Source organism: Mandrillus leucophaeus, unplaced genomic scaffold (genome assembly GCF_000951045.1).
Source record: "Mandrillus leucophaeus isolate KB7577 unplaced genomic scaffold, Mleu.le_1.0 Scaffold699, whole genome shotgun sequence".
Lineage (NCBI taxonomy): Eukaryota > Metazoa > Chordata > Mammalia > Primates > Cercopithecidae > Mandrillus > Mandrillus leucophaeus.
The window spans coordinates 125,746-149,393 of NW_012107574.1; the positions used below are offsets into that span (position 1 = coordinate 125,746).

Here is a 23,648-nt window from a genome sequence, read left to right on the forward strand (position 1 = left end):
CATCAAATCCACCAGGCAAAATATGTCACCTCAGCAAATTCACAATTAAAAATTAATTGCTCAGAACAATTAATCAGAAATTAGCAGCCAGGAGCGGTGGCTCACACCTGTAATCCCAGCACTGTGGGAGGCCAAGACAAGCAGATCACTTGAGGCCAGGAATTTGAGACCAGCCTGGCCAACACGGTAAAACCCTGTCTCTACCAAAAATATAAAAATTAGCAGGGCATGGGCACCTGTAATCCCTGCTACTCGGGAGGCTGAGGCAGGAGAATCACTTGGGCCGAGGAGAAGGAGGTTGCAGTAAGCTGAGATCATGCCACAGCACTCCAGCCTGGGAGACAAGGCAAGACTCTGTATCCAAAAAAAAAAAAAAAAAAAAAAAAAAAAAAAAAAAAAAAAAAAAAAAAAAGAAAGAAAGAAAGAAAGAAAGAAAGAAAGAAAGAAAGAAAGAAAGAAAGAAGAAAAGAAAAGAAAAGAAATTAGCTATAACTCAACTCTCAACTTATTTTGCACAAATACCAACAAAGGGAATTTCTGGTTATGTAAAAGTGGATTTCAGCTGAATTTCTCTTTATGTCTCCTCCACCAACAGTGACAAGAGATTCTTACCCCTAAAGATTGAGTTCATGTTTACAAAAACTCATTATTAAGTCATGCAAAGAATGCAGGTAGCCAGAGAAGCCAGCTCATCAAGGCACTCTAGAAAATAAAGCCCTACTCTAAATAGGTTATTATTAGGATCACAGGCAGAAACTCGCTAAACAACAAAACAAGTAACAGGAACCAAGGTAAATATCAAACTGAGAGAGTTTTTACAACAGAGACTCTTCTTTTCATATGCTCCCCTGAGACAAACAGCCACTCTCACTCACTTTCCCCTTGAGAATTTTAACTGCATATAATGAAAGATGTTACAGGTGAGTTTATATGCATTACCCACGACTAATCTAGAAGCAGAAAAAAGTTGAGATCACCACTATATACCTAATATTAACTATAGGGCCAGCTTTAAAACATAACTGAAGACTGAACTTACTAAAAATAATCAAACCACAAAAACTGTACAGTTGACCCAAATAAATTACATTTTATGCAACACAAACTCTAAAGCCTTAATTTATAAGGCAAACCAAGAACATTCGGATATCCCTGTTGTTTGAAACCTTCTCCACCTGTTCTCTGCCCCAAGAAGTGACAACTGTGTAAAGGGCCTTCTATGCACTCTTCTATGCACTGGATTCAGCCAGTTGGGGGTGAGGAGGGAAGAGAGTGTGGTCAAGCTTACCTACTCTCCGGACACCCTCCCTATTTGGTGGCCTCCAGCTGGCCATGCCCTGGTCTGGAGTTCTCTCAAGGTGCAGTCAGCTCTAGATAAAGGGTTTAGCATCTCCTACCAGGTTATATAAATCTCTTCTTCCACTCACCCATTTGGGGTGTGGGTTACTAACATCTCCACCAGTTAATAATTTCAGGCATTTTCTACACTAAACCTTGCAGTTCCCCAATACCCTGTCCTCATCCTTCTAAAATTCTCCTGATTTAAGTGTGCTGTTTCCTGTTGAGACCTTGACTACTGTACTTGTTAAAAAGAGGAAAAATGTTGTAATGAACATTTAAGAGATATGTTCTGTTCATAAGCAGTAAGGCCCAAACAAACAAAAACCCTCAGCTGTTATTTTCAATAGGAATACAGGTGAGGGAAGGTCAAAGAACTACACTTCTGCTGTAGAACACACACTGTATTCTACAAGGGTATCACAAATTAAATGGTTTATGATAAATGAATGGAGAGAGATGCCTGAAAGGGGGAAAATAGAGCAAGAAGATCTGGGGACCAGCAGATTGTGCAACTATCATTCTTTCTATTCCAGACTCTCCCATTCTTTCGCTGTGCACCTTAAACACATCCTTTGAGCTCAGTTTCCTCATGTAAGGCATAGATTCTATGAGATGAACTCTGTGGTCCTTTCTAGCTTCAAAATTTTCTAAATAGGTATGTCTGTCTTGTGATGACAGGTTATAGAGAATGGATACTGTTTCTGAACAGGGAATACCACAGCATCTCAGTGGCCCTTGTAACCACCTCAAGAGATTTCCCAGCCAACAGACTGTACGTCCTCAAAGTCTCGCTACCAGTACTGGCTCCTTTAATAAATGAAAGCTCATTGATATAAACCAAATGCCATAAAGTACATGAAACATATAATGTTATTTTTAGTATCCTTTCATTGCCCATTTTATACAATACCCTATTTACCACTCCTCTAGTTCTTTTCTTCCGCTTCATGAGTGATTATCCAAGATCACTGCTGCTTCCCTTTCTTTCCTTAAAATCTCACTCATTGTCTGTGAACTCCATTTAGTAGAGAATGTTTCAAGGCCAGAGGAAGGATGGCAAATTCAAGTAAGTCAATTTTGCTACTTACTAAGTATACTAAAACATTGTGGCTTTGGAAGGGAGCTGAAGTCTAATTGCTAAAACTAAAATTTGCCAATTTGCCAAGTTCTGTTTTTTTGTTTTGTTTTGTTTTTTAAACATGCCCATGCTTTTAACAGGTATCTAGCGGACACACAAGAAGATCCAGGAACATCTGTTTTATTACCACTGGATTTCACTGGGGACCTTTCTGGCTTTTACAGGGGTTGCCTTGATCTGCGAATCAATCAGACACAGTGACCACCCAGACAGCTCAGCCACAGAGTTCAAAGAAGAGAAGGTGAGGTAAACTCTAGGAAACAAATGAGCAATAAAAAACAAGAGGGAAAGGTTCATTTTTGCATAGGATTTTTGCTAGAGTTGTCAAAGCAGGCCTATAAACGCTCATAATGCAAATACTTCAACAACATAACTCTAAAATGTTTCTGAAGACTTTTAAAAGGGTCTTTCTTTTCTTAGTGATTTAATATGTTCTACTTTAACAAAAGTAGGGCACTTCTGTGAGTCAACTCCTATAAACTATCTTGGAGTTTAAATTTTGCTTCATAAGATATATCAGTGTAGACTAAGGAGTACCAAGAAGTAAAGGATTGTGTATTTTGGTCATTTTCAAAGAAAAATTTAAGAAAGATGCAAGATAAGACAAAAAAAAAATGAGTGGAATCATACACACCTGGATCCCAAGCAAAGCAATTTAATTTCTTTCTGAATAATTTGTAAAAGATAATACCAATTTCTGAGGCATGTGGTGAAGTGTTAGTTTTGGGTCCAGCAGCATCAGGATCACCTGAGAACCTGTTAGAAAAGCACATTTGTGGGCCTTACTCTGAACTATTCAATAAGAAACTCTGGGGTTGGGGTCCAGACACCTGGGCTTTTATGAGCCTTCTAGGTGATTCTGATGCATGCTCAAGTTTGAGAAGCACTATCATAAGGAGGGAATGAAGTCAAGTTTGCAAAATCTCTAACTTGGAAAAAGGAATCAACTATTTTATTTAAGATTTTAATTATTTCCTTTACAAGGAAACTGACAGTTACTATGTAACAGGAAATATTTAAACATACATGGCCCTATATGCCTTCCATTAGGATAAAACAGAATATTAAATCATGGTCAGTCTTATAGTGTTCTCAGGTTTTAGGAACTACATTCCACTGAGCCATAATCAACATCTCTCCCCAGTAATGCTTATCCTGAGATTCCTCATAATTTCACTGCACCAAGAGACTAAAAATTGTATCATTTAATGTAGAGAACACTGAGACACTAAAGGTATATAAATGTCTTATAATTAGGGACTCAAATTAACCAAGATCTGTCCATAACAACTGAAGAATGGTAAGAAAATAAGAGGAGATGACAAGCTTTACAGTTAATTAGCACTTGGCTTATTTCTTCATTTCCTTCAAGTCTCTGCTCAAGTCAAAGCAAGGCCTGCCCTTACCATCCATCTGTAATAGTGCAACCCCCACAATTCCCTAGCGCCTCCTTACCCTGCCCTGCTTCTCTTTTTTCCACAGCACCTACCATATAGTATGTTATAAAACTTATGTGTTACGCTTACTGGTTATCTCTTCTGCCCACTAGGATATAAGCTTTACGGGGACACAGAGCATTGTTTAATTCATGGATATATCTTGGGAACCACAACAGCGCCTGGGGCAGAGAAGTCATTCAATACCTGACACATAGTGGCCTCAAACAAAAGTTGTGGAATTAACAGCTAGGTAATATTTAAGATATGTTATGGTAAAAAATGTTTAAGAAATGAACATCTTTGGGAAAAGGAATCAAAAAATGTTTAGGTTACAGAAGAATAATCTATTCCTATCCAAACAGGTTGGAAGGTATGCACTTGATTTATCAGCTTTACCTTTAAATATCTTGAGGATTTATATGAAATAAGAGAGTCAAGATCAATGTTGATTATTGTTCAATAAAATCAGATATCTGTATCTCATTTGGGCAATATTTATCTATCTTCTGCCTATGTATGGAATTCTAAGAAATGGCAATCTCGGTTTGAATTGCAAAAGAAATAGAAAATATAATCTTCCCCAAAAATTAGCAATCCAGACAACAATATGCAATCTATAAACACAACACTAATCAACAGTTTTCTGAAACAAATGTAAATTCATAACAAGTTTATTCTCTCTTCCAGCAGATGGATGACCAAAACAGCACTTTGTTCATGTTTTTAACACATTTTCCAGAAAGAATAATCATGCTCAAATGATTTCTCTTGTCTCTGTTTACGGATAGGGTCCCTGGCATAGTCTATCTAAAGGCACCTACCTGACTGTGCACCGAGAAAAGAGCTGAACTTTTTCTATTCTGATAACCTTCAACTCTTCCCTATTTCAAATATTCAAATACCTCCATCTGCAAAGTTTGGCCAAGTTCACAAACTATCTGGCAAAAATAACAAAATACAAAAAAGACCTGGGACCTTGGCAGGGAAAGGGATGAAGGTTAAAGTTATGTTTGAACAATTCCTTCCTCTCCTGTACTAGGTTCAAAGTCTTTCTTTTAACTACTAATTCATCATGGAAGCAATACAGCACAGTAGTTCAAAACATGAATTCTGAAGCCAGACAGCTTAGGTTTGACCTCTGCCTCTTACTACTGACCTCTCTGTCTTAGTTTCCTCCAGGTAAAATGGTAAAAACAATAACACCTTCCTGTTGTGAGGACTAAATAGGCCAATATATCTGTAAAGCACAATGATACTTCATATTTACTATTATTATTACAGCTCTGAAAATTCTAAGTTTTACAAACTTGGAATTTACTTTTAACAAGGTACTTCAACAAAATCTATTATCACTAACAAATTTCAGATTTGTCAAGGAATTAATCACAAGCTATACCTGCTTTGTAAACTGTAGACTCACACAGGAAACTAACAAGGAAAGTGGTCAGTGCGTGGGAAGCTCCATAACCTTTGAAAGAATGACAAGTGTCAATGTCACATGGCAAGAAATTCGGAAGCTGTTAACATACGCTGAGTAGAAGGATGACACAGTAAAACTGTATCTCCAGAACATTACTTTAATAGCTGAGTACAGGACAGTTTAGACAGGAGACTAGAAGCAGTAAATTAGCAAGAAACTTGCATAGCATTATTTCATAGTTATGAAATAATCCAGGTAATTGAACAGTAAGAGTTTAGATTAGAAGGTGAAGTTGAGTGGGAAGGAGTAGGGGTCACATTAAAAGTCTGAGAGCAGTGAGGGACAACAGGATATTGGAGGTGCCAAGGGATGTCTATGCTTTCTGCAGCATAGGATTGAAGGTAAGTTCTCATTTCTAATTCAGGTGTTCATGGGCTTAACTGAAAAGATTCCTGTAAAGATTCCTGTAGAGCAGAGGTCAACTACCATCCAGTGACCAAGTCCAGCTTATGGTTTGTTTCTGAATGACCAGTGAGTTAAGAATGGTTTTTACAATTTTTTTTTTTTTTTTTTTTTAAAGATGGAGTCTCGCTGTCACCCAGGCTGGAGTGCAGTGGTGTGATCTCGGCTCAGTTCAGCTCAGCTCACTGCAACCTCCACCTCCCGGGTTCAAGCAATTCTACTGCCTCAGCCTCCCGAGTAGCTGGGACTACAGGCGCGTGCTGCCACACTCGGCTAATTTTTTGTATTTTAGTAGAGATGAGGTTTCACTGTGTTGCCCAGGCTGGATGCGAACTCCTGAGCTCAGGCAATCCGCCCACTTTGGCCTCCCAAAGTGCTGGGATTACAAGCATAAGCCACCGCGCTCGGCCAGTTTGCATTTTTAAAGTAAAAAATTTAGAGGGTTGTAAAAAACCAATTAAGAATATGCAACAAAGACCTACGAGAACTGCATAGCCTAAAATATTATATTTATTACCTAGCCCTTTACCGAAAACATTTGCCAACCTTTGTTTTCAAGCAGTATCAAAGCAGATTTCAAAATAAGCTGAAACTGATGGATAATAAAGAGGCTGGGGGCTACACAGTGTACAGCTCACTTTTTTCCTTACTCTGTTGCCCTAAGAGTTTGTTCCCTACTCTATCTACTTAATCCTTAATGTGGTTAGGTTAGTAAAAGTACTGATGCTCATTAGAAAGAAATCTTCTGCAGCACTGCAAACACCACACTACAGAGTCCACTTGGAGCATTTACACAACAAGGGCCAGTTCCTGTGTGTCCTTCATCTTTTGCTGGTCAACAATAAATCTACAAATACAAACTGAGTCATTTGTGTAAAAAAAAAAACAAAAACAAAAAAACACCTAGTTCTTTAAATTGTTAATTGTAGATTAAAACAGTAATAATTAAGCAAGTCACCATAGCTCATGCCTGTAATCCCATCACTTTGGGAGGCCAAGGCGGGAGGATCACTTGAGTCCAGGAGTTCAAAACTAACCTTGACAACTCAGCAAGATCCTATCTCTACCAAAAAAAACACAAAAATTAGCTGGGCTTGGTGACATGCAGCTGTAGTCCCATCTACTCAGAAGGTCGAGGTTAAGAGGATCACTGGAGTCGGGGAATTCAAGGTTGCAGCGAGATGATTGTGCTACTGCACTCAGCCTGGGTTACACAGTAAGAATCTGCCTTTTTTTTTTTAAAGAAAAAGTAATAAACTCTCAACAAAAAATATACTTGGGGAATGAAAAGTCATTCTTTCCCATACCCATAATCGCAGACTAATATATTGATTTATAAAATGTTCTAGACAGGGACTTAGAGCTTCTTCTAGGAAAGAAAGAAAAAAAAAAAACACTTCAAATATATCACATTTTTGGGGGGGGAGTGACATGTAAGTGTGTAGGTGTATATGTATGCATATGTATACAAACTATATATGACATTTCACCTTAAGTTTTAAAAGAAGGCTTATCATAATCTTCCATGAGAGCCACATAACCCCCTAACATTAAAAAATGCTGGTTTAATTTCTTTAACAAAACTTGTCTTTCAGGAAAGCAAGTTAGTTATGGCAAAGGTCACTATATATGTGGATAACAACAACAAAGGAGACTCATCAATATCGGGAAATCAAACATGTATAATTTAGGTTTGACATAGGATTGAACATAAAGGAAATTAAGATCCAGCTGGCAGGCTGACAGACCCCAGTTTGAGAAACATTCAACTAGTCCAAACCACAGCAGGCAGAGCAGGGAATTACCATGACGGTACAGGAGTTAAGAGAACAGACTCTGGAGTCAGACAGACCTGTGTTTGAGTCCTGGCTCCACCTCCTCCTAGTGTGTGAATTTGAGCAAATTACAAATTCAATCCTCAGTTTATTCCTCTGTAAAAACAGATAAAACTACCACCTAAATAATTTATGTGTAGTATTTGGTATAGTGCCTAATACACAGCAAGCATTCAATAACTGTTGACTAAATTAATGTTATAAGGTGTATTAAGTTCTATGTTCAATAAATACAGGTTATGGTTGTTATTACGGAAAAGCTAAGGAGCAGGCTGTCTGGACAAGGACCAGTGTCAGGAATGACCAACGCTAAACTATAAGTAGATCAAGTTCCATCAACAGGTAAATCTGGCAGTTAGAATGAAATGGTTCAAACAGGCAGGCAAGCTGATATGAAGGCAAAACAGCAACAGGTAGTAAAACCCAGCTTTGAAGATCGATTCATTAGAATTGGAAAGAATCAGAATCATTATTCAATTTTTCAGAATGGATTTTTCTATGCAAATATCTAGGTGACTTGTTGATCACAACAAGCAACCCCCTGCAATCTACATTTACTTAATTTTTGTATTTTTAGTAGAGATGGGGTTTCGCCATGTTGGCCAGACTGGTCTCAAACTCCCAACCTCAGGTGATCCACCCACCTCAGTCTCCCAAAGTGCTAGGATTACAGCCGTGAGCTACCATGCCTGACCTTTTTTTTTTTCTTTCTTTCTTTTTTGAGACACGGTCTCGCTCTCTCACCCAGGCTGGACCGCAGTGGCACAACCATGGTTGACTGCAGCCTTGACCTCCTGTGCTCAAACAATCTTCCCACCTTGGCCTCCCAAGTAGCTGCAACCATAGGGGCACACCACCACACCTGGCTAATATTTAAATTTTTTGTAAAGATGGGGTCTCCCTATGTTGCCCAGACAAACTCCTGGGCTCAAGTATCCTCATACCTCAGCCTCTCAAAGTGCTGGGATTACAGGCATGAGCCACCACATCTGGCTTAGAAAAATTTTTAGTTTATCAGTGGGTGCTCCTTTATATCATTTAGAGAAACAATTAAAGAAGTCATCAGAATACATTGATTAGAAGGCAAGGAGTAGGTTAGAAGAAAGAAGAGAGCGAAAGTGGAATTTAGTCAGAAAAGAGTAACAAAATCAGAGTTTTTCCCACTAGAAGAAAGTGAAGCCTTCAAAGAAATTATAAAAAATCATTCATACTAAAAGGACACCAGCAATAAAATCTACTGTTTCACACCAGTGCCCACAGAACACAAACGAAACAGCAAATTACAGTTTTACTCTGGCACTAACAAACAATTCAACAGGTCATGCCTGAGAAAATTTCTTTTCTAAGCTGCCTTTAAGTTCCAGCTGTTTGAAAGATGGAAAACTCTCCAAGTACGTAAGTAAAGCTTGGTCAGAATCATATACTACCTGGACTTGACTTTCCTATTTCCATAGCATTCACTGGAAATGATAGTTTGCAGCATAAAAAGAGGAGTTTGATTTAGTTACTCTGATTAGAAAAACATATGCTTGCATTAATAATAACAAAATCTGCTTGGTTATAGGAATCTAAACTGTAGAAAAATAGTTGTTTTCATTATTTCTTTATTCAGAAAGAGAGAAAATGTCTCCAGGAAAAAAAGAAAAAAAAAAAACAGTGTTCTCATTAATTAGCAGAGCAATAATTATGGTTATGAAAGAAAAAAATGGGTACTAATCCAATTTACCTAAGGTTGCTTTCCTTCAAGTCTACCTGTTAACTGTGTGGACTCTTAACCTTCCAATGACAGTATCTGCAATAATTAATTAGTCATTTTAATAAAGAACACTATTTCCCATGAAGACAAAAGTCTAAAGTCACATCAGAAGTTCCCTAATGTTGTAAATCCAGCCTCAAAAAAAAGTCAATGACATGAAGCTATACTATCTTGCTATCCTAACGCATTTCATGATGCTCAGCTAATAAATTTAGAGTATTTGTTTAAAGATCATAAAAAACAGCAAGAACATTCAATGATGCAGCAAAAGAGCTGTCATATTGCTGGCAGGAAATTCGATCCCCCCTTGTAGCTTGAATGAAGTCAGAAGCAAAGCATCCCTCTGCAGAAGCAAGAAAGGCCAAGCAAAACCGCAAGAGAAACATAGTAGGAAACTTTCATTTGGGGTCGATGGCAATTCTTAATACTTCTACATTTTTAAAATTATATTCAAATAAGCATTATGGAGTAGAATGGAAATTTTACATAACATTTCAGGAGGAAACATGTGGCTACACAGTGCTGTCAGGCTAGCATGCCTGCTTCTGCTTCTGCTCCCACCCTCCAAGCAGATGAGCAAGTCTCATTACTGACTTTTTGCTTGTAAGTATAAACTATGTATCTGAACAGCTTGTTTTCAAGCAAATCCAATCATCCCACAGAAATTTTTAAAAACTACAAATCAACCACTAATTATTAAGCGCTTGCTAGGACAATAATGAAAGCACGCCTGTCTCTGCTTGTCTTGGGAACTGTCGGAAAGAGCCTCTTAGTGCTCCAGGCCTTTAAGTCCAAACTCCTGCCAGGTCTGTCGCCGGCTCCTCAACTCAGCACACCGAAAACAAAGCCAGTCTTCCTCCCTGCAAAATCAGCTGCCTGTCCCATTTCTGCAGTAGTAAACAACATTCTCCCAGACTCATGAGTTGCAAAACCTGGGGTCACTTTTAAATACTCCCTCCCTCTTTGCCATGTATATCCAGTTAACCAGTTCATCCTGAAGAATCATCATAGCATCTCTTGTAGCCATCCCTTCCTCTCGGTCCCCAGACTCAGATTCTTGACCTTAACTCCCACTCAACTAATGGCAACAGCCACATAACTACTCTTTCTGTCCAGTTTCTTCCTACCACATACCACCACCAGCATGCATGCCACCACCAGGAGTCATGGTGGCTACCTTCGTTTGTTCCATTTAAAGGCTGTGACTTTTTATAAAACATTTTAAATCCTGATAGCTGCTGACAGTAATATTAATATATTGGCTTTCCTAAACTTGGGAGTCATGTGGTATTCTAGATTACTGAGCTTTATAGATGTCCAAGAATTTATTCTTCTGGCAATATATTTTACTTCAATACCTTTGAATATGTCATAACTTGTCCTGCCTTGTCAAAAATCAAATAAACAGCAAGTACCTTTTCTTGATGGCCTTAGGTCATCATCATTATGGGGTGATATTAGAGTATAATAAATGATATTCATAAAACATCCACGGACACTACTGAGGTCCCAGGTTGCTGGCTTCCACTTTATGAATGCTACTTTTGATACCACCTCCCATGTGTTTTATTGAAATTCTGTAGTGTCTGTTTGGGCTGCTTAGAGGTCTTTTTTTGCTAGCCTCCTGGCCTAAGGTTGTGCTTGCAACTGATCGCTGACTGACAACCAAACACTAAATAGGTGAGGTGTGCCTATTTATTTAACCTTCTTATTTATAAACTCTTACCTTTCCAAATTTTAAAAAAAATTCATGGAAGGCACTGACACTCCTTTATGTAATCTGTATTACCTGTTATTCCTAGCTGTTGTTCCATCATCAAAATAGCCCATGAAATCACTAGCGTCACACACAATTTATCTTTAAAAATTAGCTGGAAAATAAGTATACTTAGACACAGACCTATCAAGCTCATTTAAGAAAAAGCCAAAGAAAATGTGTTACTGTGAAAAGCATCAAAGGTTTCCATGTTTACTTTCCTTATACTCATGTAGATGAATATGCATATATATGTATATATTAAATTGGTCTCAGGTGCAGCCTTGAACTACTTGCCTTCATCACTCAGAACTTCCCAGCCATAGAACTAAAAAGGTGCATTCCAAACAGCATCAGGGATTTGCAGCATAAAGAAACAAAAGTCAGATAGAGCAAGAACTTGGAGTTAAAAGTATGGTACCTAGAGACTAGGCACCAGAGGGCAGAAGGTTTATGCTGTGTGAGAAGACACTGATGAAGAATGGAGGGAGTCAGTCCCCAACCCCTGCTGCTGGGCCTCCCTACTGCACCTACATCATTGAGGCAGAGAACAAGGTATTTCACCTCTGCAAACAATCTTTTTAAAAATAGCCCAGAAAATTCTGGGAACAATTCAGATGTTTTACAAAGTCTGAGATGTATTTGTCTATGTGACTCTTCAAAAACAAAGTCATTGTTCTTAACAACTAAGTCTGTCATTTGATCAATACAGCCACACACACAACATACACACACACACACACACACACACACAAACACACAGAGCCATCTGAGATTTTTTTTTCAAGCAACGATTCTTTTAAGGCAAAAATGTCACCTACTTATATGAAAATGCTCTCTGCTATCGTTTGTTTCTGTGGAAAACAACAAAATCTTACATATGATTCACTAATGCTTAAGGAAAGAAATCACCCAGCATAGTTCAGACTCCTGAAATATTTTCAGCTCATCTTGCTCCCCCACCCCCTGCGTGCTCATCTGACATCATTGTGGTTCTCCCTGCCTGGTTTATTGCCTTGACACAAAGCCTTGATGTGGCTTTGTTTAATTTAGCTTTATGGGCTTCCCTGCCACAACATTAACAACTCAGCGGTGGGAAAGGAGGCAAGCCACTTCCATTGCAGGTTTAAGGTAGGTTTTTTGTTTTGTTATTTTTAAACACACCTCTTATTTGCTAACAACAAGATGAAAGGGCCTGGTAGAACTGGTTCCCTTTGCACAATAGAAAAACAGACATAAGAATACAAAGAGATGAAAGAACATTAGATATAAGAAATATATAGAAAAAGAGGAGGGGAAAAAAGGCATCCCAAGTAAACCATCTTTTCCCTGGAATCTAAAATACTCTGTTCTTGGTTTATCCGACCAAAAAGAGAAGTTGTACGGTATAAAGGGTTTGGTATGGTAATTTTACAACTCGAGATTGATGTTTTGAAAAACATAAGATATACAAGTTTTAATTACAATTTATGGTGACAACACCTTGGTAGACTGAACAAGAACAGCTCTTTGGCAAAACAAACAAATAAACAAAACACAAAACCCTCTTACTACCCATCTATTTTTGAAAGCACACTTGAATTACACAAAATGGTGCTCTGTTATAACCAGCACACTGAAGGAAAAACCTTTCACCTTTTGCCAGAAGACACAATTCCAATATAAATTGAGAAGGGAGGGACTGATTTCTAACTTGTCCCTGGTAATTACAGTGGGATTACACATGCACTGCAAGTTCTGCTTAGTCTCTACTGGGCCTGACAACAGTCATCCTTCCCTATTCCCACCATTCTAGTCCCTGCTTTCCCACCTTGGCTCATTCAGAAAAATACAAGTGTGCCAAACTACAGGACACCTGGGCAGTGAAAGCGGATCCGCCTCCCGGAGATAAAGCCTAGGGGTTCTCGGTTAACAACCAATTCAAAGGAAGGAATTTAAAGAAAACAAACTTAAAAGGGCCTCTCTGCTGCTGAGCCTCAGGAGACCACAGCTTCAAACAGATAGAAAATGCTATTAGCATAATGTCTTCATTGATGTATTATTGAAAAAATCAAATAACATAAAACAGACATGAAATGTTTATGACAGGATACTGAATGAATACAGTGCCACTGAGGTCTGATAAAACTAGCAATATTCTCCCAAAGGCAGCAGACTTGATAAAGACGCTGAACAGGGCAAATGTACTCTTAACCAAGTTCCACTTAACCAACCCACTGGATTACCCACATATCTCCATTCCTTCCGTAAAACACGTCAGTGAAATCCATAACACCGTGAGGTCCCCCACTAGTACACACAGCATATTCCTATCCCCTCCCCCACTGCATGGTCATGCTAATTGTACTTGTAATTATATTATTAACAATATTTACATAGACCAGTGAAATATGAAGGCAAAGTAATTTCTGTGAAAATTAAACTGAATGCTTTGGAGAAACTCAATCAAGTGAATCAATTAATAAAAATACCAAAATAGGTTCAGAATGAAACTGTAAATGGGAAAAGGCTAATAAAAATCTGTGCCCTGGTTCCGAGGCAAGAACTAAAATAAAAATTCCATTCCTGATTCCGTCAGCCTCGGAATATTAAACTAGGAATTGCTTTTTGCTCCCCTCAGTTCCGGCCTTCAAAATAATGCTTTAGGTCGGGCACGGCAGCACTTTGGGAGGCCAAGGTGGGCGGATCATCTGAGGTCAGAAGTTCGAGATCAGCCGGGCTAACATGGAGAAACCCTGTCTCTATTAAAAATACAAAAATTAGCCAGGCAGTAAGGGCATGTGCCTGTAGTCCCAGCTACTTGTGAGGCTGAGGCAGGAGAATCGCCTACAGGAGGTGGAGGTTGCAGTGGGCTGAGTGTACCATATACAGATAATTGGGGTTAGCTATATTTCAAAAATTGAGAGCAATCTGTTAAGCTAAAAAGAAAAAGAGGGGGAAAAAAAGCATCCTGATTAAACCATCTTTTCTCTGGAATCCAAAATTCCAGAGAACATTCAGTTTTTTCCCTGCACTCCCGCCTGGGCGACAAAGCGAAACTCCGTCTCTAAATAAATGAATGAATGCATGCATGCATGCTTTAGAGGTATTCTACACCTCTCTGCCTCTAGATAAAGTCTAGGATGAGGAAAGTATTTGCAAATTTATCTTAAACATTTTATATTCTCCTTTAGCCAGCTTTTTCAATTAACTGACCAAATACTCGTTCTAATTATATTACATCACAAGTTTTATACTAAATAAACAGCATAAAACCATTGTAAAAAACAAAGACAAATGTCATTACTTCTTTGGCACAACTGGCAGCTTTTAGAAGAGGCAGTTCACAGAGTAGACTGTGAACCTTTTACCAAAATCATTCTACTAAGTGTAGCTAATATTAAGAGCAAGAGCTTAGGACAGCCTTTAAGTGTAGATACAGAAAAAGTCAATGACTTTATTCATTTGCTTTCTAAACAGCATTCTTAAATTGCAGATGACTTTTTCTCCTTAATATTGATCAAGAAAATCAGATGTTTGAATGAAAAGTTTGTTGCAAAAAGAACATACAATGGGAACAGTAACTTTGAAAATAAGGCAGTGAGATTAGTAACTTACCCAAGGTCACAGAGCTAGGAAATAAAACAGTCAAGGCAGTCTGATGCCATGGACTTAACTCTCAACCCAAAGTAATAATGATAGTTAGGATCACAAAACAAAGCAAAACAACAACAACAACAAAATGAAGATGGTGATAATAATAAATGATAACCAACTTGATGGTTCAATTCATAAAGCATCAGACTCATCCGTCTACTGGAGAGGGCCTGTAGACCTAGAATAAAGATGTTTATCATTTAAAATACCTATTATTCCTTAGACTGCAAGGAACACTTTAAAAACTCACTTTTACCTGTGAGCATTAGCCACAGATGACTATATTAAGAAATGTAATGTCTCTCTTACAGAAAGATGCTCTGGCATCAGTGTGCAGAAGGGACTAGAAACTGAGGAACCACACTGGAGGCTATCACTGTCTGGTTAAACTGACTAGAAGAAATTAATGACAATCTTGAGTTAAGGCAAGGATAGAAAGTCAAAGAGGGAGATAAGAGATCTATTTAGGAAGTAGTCATCTCCCTATGAGTATTTACCTATATTATTACCTATAAATTATTACAGTTATTGATTAAGCACTTGTTGCAGGTCAGGCACTTGGCTATGGACTGAAAATATTCGAATACAATTCAGTTCAGCTTACCACTCTTCCTCCTGCACAGCCCACTGCTGTTTCCTTACCTCCACAATGTAACTGACAGCATATTCCTTTTTTACTTAGGCCCCAAATCCAGCATGAATGGTAATGACCCAAGAAAAAAACAATGCCAAAATTTTGGCAAAATGGCACAGTGGGCAGTGGATGGAGGAGGCCTTTGGCATTAGGAAAACAACTTTTACATTACACTTTTCTTGCCTGTAAGGAAACTTTTTTTCACAAACAATTTAAGTCTATATTAATGCCATTTTCTTCTCCCCAGAAAGATGTTACTAATCTATAAACAGTACTGAAATTTACAATCTAGGTAGATCAATCTTGCCCAACACCATCTCTAACAGCCACAGTACAAAGGTAGAGAAACCAGCCTTATTTCTCTATTTCAGTCCTAAGGTACTGTTTTGAATATCTGTTTTTCCTCTAACAAACAGAGCAACTGCTTCTCCCTCTATAAACTACTCTCTCCTTTCCTGAATGATGAACACAGCAGGAATCTTAACACTGCTTCAGATGTTACATAAATTCTCCCTGTCCTTCTGAGGATGATACAAAGAGTCTTAAATGGCTCTTTATCTACTGACTGTGACATCAGCGTTGGCAGCCACAGCACTATAATTGTTTTGGGGGAGAAGCACTGCATATCTCTGAGTGATCACATGCATTCTCTATTCCCTCCCTATCAGCCAAACACTGTGTTTAGTGAACAATATAAACAATACATCAATTACAGTCCTTTAAAATTGAGAGTCAAACAGAAAAACATACCAATTATCTGGTTTTCTATGTTTTATAACAACCTAATTTTGGAGCTATGATTTCATTGTCTTCATTATAAATAAGGAGTTTTTCAAATTATTCTTCCCTCCTCTAGCATTTATGCTATATTAACCTTTTTTCCCACAAATATCTATATATCTTCTGATTTCATGACTCATTTTGTCCTGAACAGACCATGCTTCAATTTCTCAATTATGGCAACTACGTCAAAAAAGAAACCACAATTACTAAATACAAAAAAAGGATACCTATAATCTTCTGTGATTTAAGTGTCAGTGAAACTAGACTTGTGCTCTATTCCAATTCACTGTCAAAAAAGTTCAATTAGGACTAAATGAAACGACCAAAAAGTATAGTCCAAAACGTTAACACATACTGAAGCAGGCTACATATCTGCAAACAAAATGAGGTTTTATTAGTGATAATTCTCCCATTTCTTCAGCACACAGACAGATGTGTGGCTTTAGCAGTTTCTGATTTTGCACCACTCACTTAAATGCAAGTTGGCCTTCACTGGAACTAGCTTAGCCCTTGAATTTCTCTTCCTTCTGAAGATGACAGCTTGTGGGTATGGCTACAAAACCTGTCATGACTTATCATAGTACACCAACTTCTATTACCCTCCTCAGGCCGAAAATAAGAATTCTGTCCCTGCTTCCTTTCTATTAGCCTTTGGGATGAAACTATTATAGTAGAAACTTTACAATCCTCTGTTAACTCTCACTATTGACATTTGGGGCCAGATAATTCTTTTCTGAGAGGCTGTCCTGTGTATTGTAGGATGTTTCACTGTCCAATGACAAATGCCAGAGTAATCTCTCTATTTGTGACTACGAAAAAGTCTCCAGATGTTGCCAAATGTTCACGAGAACCACTGCTTTAGACTTACCCCACTGTCTGTCTGCCCCATGTGAAGTCTAGGATGAGGAAAGTACAACCAGAGAATGAGAATAACTTCAAAATTCTCCCCATCGTCTTGAACCTTAAAGGTGCACAACCTTGGAGGTCGTGAGCCTGGGTCTGGAGTTACGAGTGCTCTGAGCTGTAGCCCAGCAGCTTCAGCTCTGCCTAGCTAGATGGCAGACACTAGGCCCTTCCTTGCTGTGGCCATCTTGCTTCTCACTCTCAGGCCCTTTCTTGAATGAGAGACCAGACAAAAATTGTGAGAAGTATAAGTTTCTAAAAGTCAACTATAAATTCAGTATTGCTTTTTTACTTCCCTTATGTGTACTGCTGTGCCTACAGTCAATCATTTCACCCCATAAGAAATATGATTTAATTAGGTTAAGGCACAAGTTATTAGGCTGTATTCCAAACATAAACTGGTAGCTGTTCTAAGAGAAAAAAAAAAATGCATCAAGAAGAAAAGGCAGAAGAAAAGCTTTTCTTCAAGGCTTCAAGTGTCCCCTTGATAATAGTGCTATTCATGGATCAGAAAAGATACTCATTTCATGAGTGCTGCACAATAGCTTCTTGTTGTAATAACCATTACAATATAGCATTTACTGAAAGGCTTGTGGGCCAGGCGTGGTGGCTCACGCCTGTAATCCCAGCACTTTGGGAGGCTGAGGCGGGCGGATCATGAGGTCAGGAGATGGAAGCCATCCTGGCTAACATGGTGAAACCCTGTCTCTACTGAAAATACAAAAAAATTAGCTGGGCATGGTGGCGGGTGCCTGTAGTCCCAGCTACTCGGGAGGCTGAGGCAGGTGAATGGTGTGAACCCGGGAGGCAGAGCCTGCAGTGAGCCAAGATCACGCCACTGTGCTCCAACCTGGGCAACAGAGCAAGACTCTGTCTCAAAAAAAAGAAAGGCTTGTGGGGAGCAGAATCAAGACTTAGTAACTATAGGTGACTCACTTTTTTTTTTTTTTTTAAACTCTGAAAACAAATACTCTTAACTCACTAAGTTTTAGCATGAGTACCACTGATGGGTATCATTTCTATCTTCTGGTAAGAAGAGTATTTTATTGGTCCCTAAGCTACTTAAAGATTCTCATAAACTCTCATCAAAGTGATTTACTTATGAGAGCTGGAACCAATCCAAACTATGGCTAAGTGTTTAAAACATTATAAAAGTAAATAAATTAATTTTACTCCAGCACAAACAGATGTGAAAAAACAGACCACTGGAAGTCAAAAAACAAATAGCTCTTTGCCCCCAAAGCATCTGATCTTAATCTGTCAAAAATTACCACTGCACTGCCCTTGGCTATGCCATCTTTAACAACACCAAGAGTCATTACCCCTCGTTACTTCTCCCACCCTCAAAGAATTTATAGGTAAGAATTTATAGGATAGGAGATTTATCCCTATCACTTAGGGATAGATATTAAAGTCAGTGAAGAATAGAATAAAATAACATATTATTGAAATTATTGCTGTAAATTCCTTCATTTGTGAATTCTGTCACATATACAACACTTAGAGTTAATATAAAAGATGGAGTGCATGTAGCTGAATTCATGTAAATTAAATTTGTATGTCTGCTTTAATTTCTTGTAAATTAAATTTGTGTATAATATATACTAAGATAGTTTTAAGCAAGAAAATATATGGCTGAGACAGTCTCATTATTTATTATTGAATCCTTCACAATAAGTCACATCTTTTTAGGTGATAATGTTCTGTGGTAACCCTGAATTATTCCACCCAATTAAAAAATCCAATCGAGTTAAACTATTACATCTTGCTCCTTACACCTTAGTCTATATCTGGTGCCTCTGTTTTCTCTCCACGACCCTCACTTGGTCCAGCAGAAGAGGCTTGCTATGTGTTCACAAATACAAGCAAAAATTAGGATTAGGAGACACCTGCTCAGGCAGACTCATGCCTCTTGGCAGACACCCTCCAGTTGAGCAAAAGGAGCATCAGTAAAGTGAAGAAGAAATAGGAAGCAAAGTGTTTGTGTAAATATGTAACAAAGACAAACCCCTTTGGCATCTGAAAAGCATGAAATCAAAAGTATGGCTGAAAGCATATCATTACAATAGGACTTAAGACAACAGAGAATTCATGACCATAACCAAAAAAGAATGTGAAACAATGACAAGTCACTGAACCTCCAACACTGCTACCAAGTGTAATTTCTGATAGAGGCAACTGGCACTTTCTCACAAAACTTTTATTAGTCACTAAAACAGTTTCTTAGGGGAATCTTCATTCCAATCAACAAGACTTACAGCTAAAAATTTCTCATATGTATTCTAAGCTAATGAAAATCTGGTGAATATAGGCCCTTTTTAAGAAAATACAATAAATCAAAGTTATCTTCATGAAGCTATGTTTCTAACGAACATGCAGCATTAAAACTGGAGCTTAAAATGCAGAAGAAAGTTTGACTATAAATTAAAATCACACACACATTTAACATAATTAATTTGGTGAAAACAAAATCATCCCATCCCAGGTGGGAGGGTAGAGATATACCTCTAACCATACTGGTTTTCAGGTGGAGCCAGAAAGAGGAATACAAAACCACTCCAGATCCCCAGTGACTCTCACAAGTGAAGGTGCAAGTCAGAGAAACAGGCTGCAACAGGTCACCAGGGCAGGAAGGGCCTGATGTGGAGCCAGGAGCCAAAACTAAGAGCCCAGTGATAGAGCCAGGTTAGACAGGAACAAGACATAGCATTTCCAAACACGTAAGGTGAAGCAGACACCTGTCTGCTGTCTATGGCGAGGCCCTGGTAAGCAGGTTAGGTGAGCAACCCGCATTAAGGCAAGTCATGAAATGGAGAGAAACTCTGTCCAAAGCCACATCAAAGCTATAACCATTTAGACTGACGTACAAACTTTTCTAAAACCATCAATTATTGAGTATTTACGAAGCACTTTATATACCTTATCTAATTTACTTAAGCTCTTCTAAAAATCTTATGAGGCAAATATAAAATTTTAACAATTTTTAACTTAAGGAAACTAAGATTTAGAAGAGTTACATAGTTTTCCCAAACTCATATAGTCAAATAAGTGGTAAGGCTAACCTTTAAGCTAACCTTTTGGATTCCAAAGCCAGCGTTCTCAAGAGTAAACCCAAATGTCTAAATGCATGCTTTTCCCATTTAAACACACAACCTGAAAGGTTAAAGTTATTGGCAGCATCTTGTTGTTAAGAGTTCCACTGGTATTGAAAACTGTGTTACGTATCACACCAACCAGGAAGCTGGAGAGGATATGAGGTATCATATAATATGAGGGAATCCAAGGACTACAAGGTGTATTGTTGAGATGTATCCGTATACAGTAAGGAAGATTCCTTAATCAAAATGCTGCCAGCACATGCAAATAAAGAATTTGACAAACTACAGCAGAGGTTCTCCAAGCATGGTTGTTGGAACAGCAGTGATATAAACTAAGGTCTTCTTGCAAATCCAAGTTCTCAGGTCCCACTCCAGATCTACTGAATCAGAAACTCAGGGTGGGGAGCAGCAATCCACGGTTTAACAAATCCTAAGATGATTCTGATGAACACTGAATTACAGAATACAGAATGGAACATTCAGCATTCTATAAGATTTCTTAAAACTGATACATATCTAATGTCAATGAAGAATGATATGAACCTTAAGTAAAACTGATGTGCTAAAGTAGTACATATGAGGCCAAGTCAATTTTAAAATTCTCAAATGATTTCCAAAGAAGAAAAAGGTTGAAATCCTTGAAACTATGAGAAGGCCAAATAAGTATCCTGAAGACAAACCTTTATTATCTACTTAAATAACAGTCAATTTTTAAGTCGATATGCCCAATAAATCATGTACAGTATTTCTTACTGCAGCCACCACCAAAAATAAAAACAAACAAAAACTGAAATAAACTAGACCACTTCTGAATCCTTCAGATGTTTTAATGTTCAGTTAAGTAAAACAAATTTGACTATTCATTCTTGAAAATCATAATGATAACTGGACAACTATCATATATGCCACATGCCCATACAACCTATAAAAATTCCCACCAGTGCAAAATGGTTCTGGCCCAGAATTACATAATTATACACTGTTAAAAGAAGACTAACATTTGAGACAATTTCACTCAACTCTATTAATAATTTTATAAATTAGAGAACTGAGGGCCAAAATATTCATGTGGACAGTTGGCTACTGGCAGAACTAAAACCAGAGGCTGGGCTTCCTGACCTCCAGCCCCGAGAGCTCTCAATCTACCAGCCTACCTCAGCCAAGCTTTAACTCAAAAAAAACAGAACACATGGCTTAATGATACTTCAGCAAGTCCCAAAACACTTCTGGAATTAATAGAAACTTAAAACCAAAAGAAGACTATTATTTAGCTACATTAAAGAATTGATATGAAGAGAAATCATGGCCCGACAAATTGAATACGAGACAGAACCCTGTAATCTGCATACTAGCCACAAAAGACAGTATCTGTTTCTACCATAATTAAATTCTATACTATGTAATGAAAAGATGAATCAATTATTGAGTAATTTAAACAGACAATCATATCAATTAGTACCTGTTTAGTCACAAGTTGTTTTTGACTGTCAGTTACTTCAGTGAGGATGATAATACAGATGACATTCATCCCTCTGCATACTTACCAAGCACACTTACCAAGCACAAGCACCTGCTGTGTGTCTCCAAGCACCGGGATACTGCAGTGAGTGAACCATACAGCAAGGCAACCACTCTCCTGAGGATTACTGACCAACGAGAGGCAGGGTGACAAGTACCATGGAGCCAGTTAAAATAGTGTAACGGAATAGGTAACTAGAGAGGAATGGAGACTGCTGAAGATCACTCTGAGGAGGTGACATTTAATATGAAACCTGAAGAAAAAAAAAATCTAAAGGTCTGGAGAAGATGATTACCCCCAGAGGGGACTACAAATACAAAGGCCTAAGGACAGCGAGCACTTTCATGCTCAGGCAGAGTAGCAGAAGCAAGGCTACCAAGGGGAGGAGGGGTAGGAGACAAGGCTGAGGAGGGCAGGCCTAGGAGGGCATTCGGATTTCATTCTAAGCACAATGGGAAACCCCTGGAAGGTTTTAAATAGGAGCACAACAGGATCTAATTGCATATGAATACAACAAAATCATTACAAATTTTCAATAGCCTCTGAGTTTATTACTCCAGCCACTATCATTCCCTGAATTAATGACATACAAGCCTACGGCGAACCTCCTGGGACCAGAGAAGTCAGAAGGCTTAACTTAAAATATTTCCAAAGGATAATATGAGCAAACACACTAAAGAATGACTCAAAATCTATACCACATCACCAAGCTATAAACATTAACCAATAAACTAACAGTTACTCCACAGACTAAATTATTCTATCTCCTGGATATTTACGTAGCCTGTATACTACCTTAGAAGAGCAGTAATAAAAGTTTTATAAGGTGTCTTTTGGAGCTCTACTTTCATGTAAAAAAACCTTTTAAAGAATAAACTTAATTTGAACACATGCTTCTATTATTTTTAAAAATATGTAATCTTACGCTTAGATAGCTATGTCTCAGAGCAAAACAACAGCAAGGCCCTGATGGAATAAGCACGGTATACAATAAGTCAGAGGGAGTTCAGAATAACGAATTTATTCTGAATTTATTCTTACCATCCTCCTCCATCACATCTTCCACTGCCAGTTCAACAGAAACTACTTCCGAAACTGAAGGCTATATTTAGTCTTCCAGATTATTCTCTTTAAATTAGCCCCTCTAAGTATAAAATGATTTTTAAAAACAACATAGCACCCAAAAATTATTGGCTGCCCAGTCTGCCCTTGAAGCCAATGATTTCCAATGCTGTCTTTTTAATTGCCAAGGTTCCTCAACTATTCCCTCAGAAAAAGTCTCCTGTATCCCAATGGTCTGGAAGGTGCTGGGAAGAATATCAAAGGTAATACATTAAAAAGAGTTCAATCTAACAAAATAATGACAATAGAATGCAGTAAATATAATACCAGAAGTTATGGCTAAGTCCTCCAAGTTAGGGATTGATTAATTCTTTACATAGAAAACTGGCTGATTCACTCTCTCCTTTTCATATGGTGCGACATGGAGATTCCATCAAGTGACAGCACCTAGATTTAGGCAACTCTTGGGAAGCTGACAGTTATTGAGGATTTTTCAGCACAGTAGTAACATGAATGGAGTAATTTTAGAGTAATAACCTATGGCATTATGGCATTGTGGAAATAGATTGGAGAAGGCAGACATGATATACAGGACACTAATGAGAAGCATATTTTAATGTGAGGGACAAAAAAAAACAAACGAGGGATTGAACAAAAATAGTCTAAAAGAGAGTCCTTACTGGTTGGGGGAAAGGGGTGAGTCCTTTCTAAAACAGAAATCCATGACAAGTGATATCCAAATATAGAGAGTGAGGGAAAAAGTAAAGTCAAAAATGGATCACAGACTTAGATATGAGTTAAAACTACAGAGCTTCTAGAAGAAAACTCAAGAAAAATCTTTGTGACTTTACAGTAGGCAAAAAATA

General features: G+C 38.1%; 1 protein-coding gene across 1 annotated transcript in view; it reads right to left on the reverse strand.

Annotated features, from left to right (window-relative positions):
• The window catches only part of LOC105527887 (PH domain leucine-rich repeat-containing protein phosphatase 1-like), a gene marked incomplete at its 3' end in the record, with an annotated part of 137,690 nt that extends 115,841 nt beyond the window's left edge, over positions 1–21,849 (reverse strand). Inside the window, exon 1 of the mRNA XM_011964383.1 lies at positions 21,661–21,849. The remainder of the gene's footprint in view (positions 1–21,660) is intronic.
• Positions 21,850–23,648: the final 1,799 nt, after the last annotated feature.